The sequence below is a fragment of the Pinus tabuliformis genome, chromosome 2_1 (assembly GCF_031772625.1).
Source record: "Pinus tabuliformis cultivar Carrire ecotype Pingquan chromosome 2_1, CPIR1, whole genome shotgun sequence".
In the NCBI taxonomy this organism is placed as follows: domain Eukaryota; kingdom Viridiplantae; phylum Streptophyta; class Pinopsida; order Pinales; family Pinaceae; genus Pinus; species Pinus tabuliformis.
In genome coordinates, this window is record NC_142299.1 from 828,344,175 (window position 1) to 828,352,703 (window position 8,529).

The window sequence follows — 8,529 nt, forward strand, 5'->3', positions numbered from 1 at the left end:
CCTCCAATGTCAATGTAACCACAAAATTTATTCATTTAATTGTAATGATATTCTCCTTTGATGATTCTAAATTCCAAGATATTGACAATTAAATGTTACCTCAAAAATCTAAACTACCCTTTAACTCGTTTTTAGTTGCTTTCTAGATATACATTAATATTATTTTGTAAATTTCTGGTTCTAAATAATTTGGGATAAAATGTAAGTAATTATAGAAACTATCATTTTTATTGTCACTTTCAAATATAACTATAACGGTGTTTTCATTTTTATTATATTTAGATGTTTCTAGCTTTCTATTTTCTTAACCCAAACCTTCACTCTTATGGAGAAATACTTATTCCTTTGCGAAAAGAGATTGTGTATTATCCATAAAATAAAAGGATTCATAATGAGTATTATGTAGGAATTCCTCTTTAGTTTAGGAGCCATAATTAACCTGTAGAATTTCTTGCAATTTATCTACAGGTGGAATAGCCTCCCCTTCCTTTTATCGATATAATACATTGTTTTTCCATTAAGGATTTTACATGTTATCTTGTGAGATTCTGATGGACGTATTACACTCATCCTAAATAATTTTAGGACAATCTTATTCTTCTTTTCATACTATGGTTGACAATTATTTTCATCTCTATAAATAAAGAGAGTTTTCATAAAATTATATTAATGTTTTTCGATATTATTATCATTTGATAAGATATATCTTTCATTATTTAAATCCTTTTAAAAACTATTTTTCTTTTCTAGAATTATCTTTGATAGGAATTGTGTGAAATATTAAAGTTAATATTAAAATTATACGATTACAGTTCATGGGCTTTTAAAATATCAAAATTTAATAAGTTATTTTTTAATATATACGTGGATATAATATTACTACCCTATTTTTTAATACAAATAAAGAAAATAAATACAAGTTATGTGATTGGAGTTTAACTCTTTCACTGAACTATTATATATTATTAAACCTTTAGAACAGAAAATTTTAATTAGTTCAACATTAAAACACTTCTCAATTAAGTTCAATTCTTTTATATTTATTAATTAATACAAAATCTTTATTAAAATATAAATTGTTAAAATTTCAATCCATGAAAAGAATAATATTTTTTTTATATAAACATATATGTAATTGATCGTTAAATCTTTTAATTGTTATTATAATATTAAAGTTCTGTAATAAAAAGATGCTATACTTCTTTTTTTTCCAGAGGAAAAAAACCAGTATAGATTTATATTAAGAAAATATAAAAGGTCTTCAGTACATAAGACAGATGAATGAGCTATAAGATAAAGCCCCCCACTATTTGCAGAATAACAATAGACAGATAGTCCAAATCAACCAGTGACTGAAACAGGAAAAACATAAGACAGATGAATGAGCTATAAGATAAAGCCCCCCACTATTTGCAGAATAACAATAGACAGATAGTCCAAATCAACCAGTGACTGAACCAGGAAAAACCCATAAAACACATCTATATAGCCCGCTTGTCCAAGATTGCCACAGATTACAAAACTGGAAGAAACAGCCCACATAATGTAGAAGGATCCGACAGCTTCTCCTTTTAACGGAGATCCAAAAAGACTAAATCCATCGATGCCAGAAAATAAGCAGCCGCAGAGTCATGTATCATGAACATTTGGCGAGAGGACATTTTGGTGAGAAGATTCATGGAAAGCCAGGATCTTCTGAAGAATAGCATGTAGGGGTTCCCTTGAACCTTGGAAGATATGTGCATTTCGCCAGATCCACATGAACCAACAGGATATAATAAACAGCGACCTCCAGGATGAGGATTGCCTACTCCACCATATAAAAGCATCCTGAACAGAAGAAAAAATCATGTAAGGGAAACCAAACTATAAAGAAAAATCATACGAGATATTGAGGGTCAAGGCGCATTGAAAGGACATATGCAAATTTGATTCCGCTTTGTTGAGGCACATGGAACATCTGCTCAGCCCCTGCCAATTTTTTCTCTGAAGAACCTCCCAAGTAAGATTTTTATTCCAATATAACAGTCAAGAAAAAATGATCATTTTGAGAGGACATGTAGCCTCCCAGAAGTGGGAAGGAAACAACGGATGAGGACTCCCTCCAAAGACAGAGATCAAATCAGCGTAAATAAGCTTCACGCTCGCAGGCTGATTGGTTCTTTTTAGGCTCCAAACCAGAAGGTCTTTAGTGCCCGATCGCATGATTCCCAAGCTGCTGAGACTTGCTTTAACCGAATTCCATAGAGAGAACATCGAAGTAGGCAGATGGAAGTCCTCCCCTTCTTTCCAAACCGGGAAAGAACTAGACCATTCCTTTATCAACTTATCCCATGTAAAATATCCGAGCCTGTGAAAAAAGAGGACCAGCGACAGAGGAAAAGAGAATTTCCGGGCGCATGAAATTGAATCATAACCAATGAGCATACTAGAACCCGAGAAGAGATTCCAACTTAAATACTGCATGAATAAATGCTGAACTTTCTTGAGACTCTGCCAAATCGACGATCCACTCCTGATGCCAATGGACTCCCTCCTCTACCAGTGTTCAATGCACCATCCTCTTAGATATTTTCCTTTTATAATCTTGCTCCATGGCCCATCACCGAAGATACCTCGATGGAGAGACTTGCATAGGAGAGAATTTCCAAAGATGCGCAGGTCGAGAAGACCCCATCCTCCAGCATTTTTTGGTTTTGATATAACCGCCAACTTAACAAGATGCATTTTGTTCTGAAATGAGCGTCCTCCCCAAAGAAAATTTGTGATCAACATGTTCATATGATTAATAGTACTTGAAGGGAGATAGAAGATATGTGCCCAATAGATTGAGAGTTGAGAAAGGACAGCCTGTATTAGAACGAATCTGCCGGCCAAAGAAAGAAGTTTAAACTCCCATCTTGAAATCCTTTTATAAAACCGATCCAAGAGCCATAACCAGTCTGATTTTGTGTTTCCTTTTGCCTTTAAGGAAAATCCCAAGTATTTAAATCCTTGCGATATAGAAACAGGAGCAATACTCATCAGATCAGCTATCCAAAGAACTATTTCCATATTTGAATCATTATGATACAAGGAGGATTTTCCCCTATTAATAAACAGACCAGTGGCTTTCTGAAAATTAACAAGAATATCATTTATGCACAACCATGAAGCCTTGCAAAGCATAGCAAAGATAAGGACATCATCCACGAAGAGATTATGAGAAAGGGAAACCTGCTTGCAAATCTTTACCGGGCGACATCGCTTCTCCACAACTGCTTTATTCAACTGCAAGCTAAGAGAGTTCATAACCAGAATAAAGAGTAATGGGGACAGGGGACAACCCTGTCGGAGACCTCTCTCCGCCTGAAAAAAAGGAGAGGGGTATCCATTTACAATCACTGAATATTTAACATTCTCAACACAGCTCATAACCCAGTTGACACTTGGGGACTTCAGTCCAATTTTTGCCAGCAGGATTCTTAAAAAACCCCAATCCACGCAATCATATGCTTTTTGCAAATCAATCTTGAGGATGGCCGCGTCCATATTCTTAGACAGCATTGAGAATAGAGTTTCCTGTGTCATAGCGACCGCATCCAAGATAAATCGGCCCTTTAAGAAGGCATGCTGATCCCTCGAGATAAAGGAATTTAGTGTAGGTTTCAATCTTTCTGCGATGATTTTTGAGGATAATTTGAACAAGATGTTACAAAGCGAGATAGGCCTGAAGTCATGAAAGGATTCAGCCCTGTACTTTTTTGGAATCAGAGCAATAAAGGTTGAAGAGGTGGCAGAATGTATGCTTCCAGACATCCTAGAAGCGTCAACCATCCGTAACAAGTCCGTTTTAATAAGATCAAAGAAGTGGGAGAAAAATTCGATTGGCCACCCGTCCGGACCCGGACTTTTATCCTTTTTAAAGGACTTGATAGCGCTCAAGAGCTCTTCCTCGGATATTGGCTTTATAAACTCATCATTTGCAGCTTCATCGAACATTTCCGGAACCAACTCTATGCCCCACATAGCATCTTGAAAGAGAACCTCCCTTCTTTTAAATTGGTTTTGGAAAAATCTCACGGCCTCCATTGTGATCTCATTCTGTGATATGAGAATATTTCCCATTTCGTCTTTTATGCTCCAGATAGAGTTCCTTTCTCTCCTTGCATTAGCGAACTTATGGAAGAATCTCGTATTCCTGTCTCCTTCTTTGAGCCAAATGGCTCTGCTCTTGAGACGCCATGTTGCCTCCTCCTTTTGCAAGATCAATTGTTTCCTTTTCTCCAGATTCCTTATCATAATTTTTCGTTCTATAGTTTGACTGTTGGGATCAGCTGATTGTAAAAGGAATTCCAGCTCCCTTCGTGTATTTTCCAGCTCTTGTTTATCCAAACTCCTCTTTAGATTTTTCAATTACTTTGTCATGGCCCGCAGACTATCCATCTTTACACGGAAAGGCATATAAGGCGCAATTTCGGCTTCATGGATGGATTTCCATTTACAGGAGATTAATTAATTAAAAGATGGATCTGCTAAATGTATCCTATCGAATTTAAAAGGATAACCGAGCCTGATGACATTTTCGCGCCATTTTAGGAGAATGGGTCTGTGGTCTGAGGTGTGATCACTTCCAATTGATAAAACTGGCATTCCCATATTTCCAATAATGCTAACATGCATAATGACTCTATCAATTCTCTTAGCTATGTACGCCTGCCCGGTCCTACTGTTGTCCCATGATGGTCTCATTTTTTCCAGAGCAATGTCAACCAGATCCCTGTTTAGTAATTCTTTTCTGATTCTGTCGGCCATTGGATCAATTTTCCTGCAATTACCCCAACATTCGTCAGAGCCCATAACTAAATTAAAATCGCCAGCCATCACGAGAGAATTGATCTCAAGAATTTGGGATTCAAAAAGCCTTTCCCAGAAAGAAAGTCTATTTTTATATGGAGCGTAGACATTTAGCATGTTAAGAACAAAGGCTTGACCCCTGATAGATTCCGTTATTAAAATTCATGCACTGCATTTATAAGCTATTGCCCTTATCCATGCTGGATCCCACATTACAACAAAAAAGATGCTATACTTCATTATCATTTTATAAATATTTTATTATAACAAAAAGATGCTCAAAAAATTATATAAATTAATTTTAATAAAATAAAAGTTATCCATTTAAAATAAAATATTTTTACTTAGTATTTAAATACTAATATATATTTATTTCAAATTTTCAAATTTTAGTTAAAATAAGGTTCATATTAAAGAATAAACTAAACTATTAAGAATGTGATCATTATTCAAACCAATAAATTAATTAATTATTCTTTAAATGTTAAAATATCTTAAATAGATTATTTCAAGAGCTCGCTGCTAATATATCTGCATAAATTTTCATGTTGTGTTTGAAGACCTTACATTCTAAAATAAAATGTTTTTTTGTTTCCACTTTTCCAGAAAAACAAAAAATGTACTCTTTCTTCTTACACTTCTTTTGGCCTTATCCAACTTTATGTTTCACAATGGAGTTGATGAATTAATTAAAAAGAGAATATATATATATATATATATATATATATATATATATATATATATATATATATATATATATATATATATATATATCGAAATTATGATTTTGTTCTTGTATTTTAAAACAAATTAGAATTTCTTCTCTTGTTTTATGCATATATTACTAAATTGTTTAAATATAATTTTTGAGAGTGCTGCTGCAAATTTAACAATTACTTTAAAAGCTGCAAAGTTAATTCAATGTCTTCACGAATTTGAATTTTAGAAAATGGTAAAAAATATTATTTATTTTTTTCTGTGAAATTTAATCTTTTAAATTTATAAGTTTTTAATTTTTTGTTTGTTTGTTAGGTTATGTGTGTTTTGAGATGATTGGACTTCTCACTTTTGGTTGAGTAACCTCTATTTAGGGGCATCTTACACTAGCTTTTTGTATGACTAGAATTTTGCGCACAAAATTTCAAACCAATAACTTTTACACCACAAAACACCTTACTTTAAATCCCACAAACACAATTTTTTAACATTAATATATATAATTATTCTTTCAAAATATATATATATATATATATATATAAATAAATAATTTTAAAAAATCATTGTAAAACTTAATTTTTTCAAAATTCCCTTAACTATTTTGATGTATATATTAGCATATATTTTAGATTCGGAAGAAAGATTCAAAATAGTATTTTAAATCTTGATTCTTCCTTTTTAATCTTCATAATTAAACATTATATTAAATATTAGATTTAAACGGGAAAATAAATAGCAATATTTTTTTAAACACGACAATTCGCAAGGAAATTAACAGAAATCCTTTAAAACCGACACGCGAACAAAGGATCCTCCTAGACAGAAAAATCCGCATCATGTTTTTGTTTTTGTTTTTTTTGGGGTAAAACTAGATCCGGTCTGTATGTACATATTAGTTTTTATTTATATATATATTTGCTTCTTTTTCTTTTTTTTGTTTTGGGTAAAACTAGATCCGGTCTGTATGTACATATTAGTTTTTATTTATGTATATTTCAAGGTTAAGATTGGATTTTTAATATATAAATAGAGTCAATATGGTGAAAATTTCTTTGGAAATTTAGATAGTGTAAACTTTTTCCTTTTTATGATGAAAATTTAGACAGGGTTTTGAGGAGAAACCTCATGACCAATTGAGCTAACCCTTGAGGCTCTTGGACTATGTAAACTATATAGGTTAAATTTGCAATTCTAATAAATCTTTGCAAGATTTAAGATTAATTGAACAATTTGAATCATAAAAAGTTAATTTTTTAGTTCATTTATATAATATATACATAGTTCTCATTGAAACATTTTAGTTAACATAGATATTGAAATATTTTAGTTATGAACCACATTGTTCACATTAATTATTTTTTTGCTATTAATATAGTTTTAAATAAATGTGAATATTACTTAATTTTACATGTTGAAATATTTTATTTATAATTTATATTGGGTTTTTCTATCGTTCATAATATTTCTTAAGTTCCAAATATTAATCTTATATCAAAAATTAAATCAAATACATGTCTCTTTCTTATTACTCTTATTAAGAAATTATTGATTTGTTTATTTTCCATTTCTTCTTTTATTTGACCATTAAAATATTTTATTTATGATTCTATTTTTTTCATATTTGACATAAATATGAAGTTGATATTGAAATAAATTATCTAATATTAATATATGTGAAACATTTTTAAAAGTACAAAATCATACATCTTTTTCTTTTTCACAGTCAAACGTGAAAAACTCTATGTTTTACTTTTAATTAGTTTTTTTCCTTAAATTTGTATAAAATAGTATATTATATCATATGGAAACTTATAATGCTTTTAATTAAAACTATGAAAACATGCATTATTATTATTATTATTATTATTATTTATAGCTAATATTATTTTTTATTTATATGATATATCTTTTCTAATTTTAAAAAGATATTTTTCAATTAAAATTTAATATAGAAAAAAGTATGGCTCTGAATATAATAAGTAAGATCACACCAAAATTGATATCAAAATAGAAAATATTTTCATATTAAAATGAGTGTCTTTATTTTTTCTTTGGGCATGAATATGCACTTTCAACAAAGAGACCTTATTTGGTACAATAAGGTGAAGTCAAATTTCTGTAGGAAAATTTGTGTGATGCTAGGAGTATGGTCAACAAAGATGGATGCACAATGCAATGGACAGGGAAAGGGTGACATAGAGCACTGCAAATAAGGTGACATAAGTATCCACAACCATTGATATTTGATTTGAAGTCATACAAATAAAACCTTATGATGTGAATTAAGATGAATCAAAAGTAGAGGTTTCATAGGAGGAAGTTGAATTGATTGAATATTTAGCAGAAATAATTACTAAGTCATTAACATACTAGAAAGAATGTGAAAAAATGAAATTACTTCCTACTTATGAGGCATGAATATACTAGAAAGAATGTAAAAAAATGAAATTACTTCATACTTATGAGGGATGACTTTAGAAGTATTTATTGACTTTTGTTAAATTATTGGATATGGAACAAATCTAATGTCTTAATTCAGGATTAGGTATTGTATGAAGTAGAAAAGGTATACATCTTTATGATGGGATAATGTACAATTGGTGAGGAAAAGAATTGAAAATGTAAAAATATATAATGGCCAAAAAGTTTAATGGAAAACTACGAATTTGTATATGAAAGTGAAAAAATTTAGGCAAAAGGATAGGACTACAAAATAACATATGAAGGAGTCATATAAATTATCGAGTAGATATAGACATATTGATGTAACACATAGGAATATGTTAGGTATATCAATGGATTATGGTATTCCATTTAAGATGAGTCGAGCATCATGAAACTAGGAAAATTAGGGAAAGGTATCAACCTGCTTTGAAGAGTAAGGAGAAAATGGAGAAATACCATCAAGCTATTATTGAAATACGCTAAGACATAAAAGTGTATTTAAATGAAAGAAATGTAGTGGAACTAATCAAG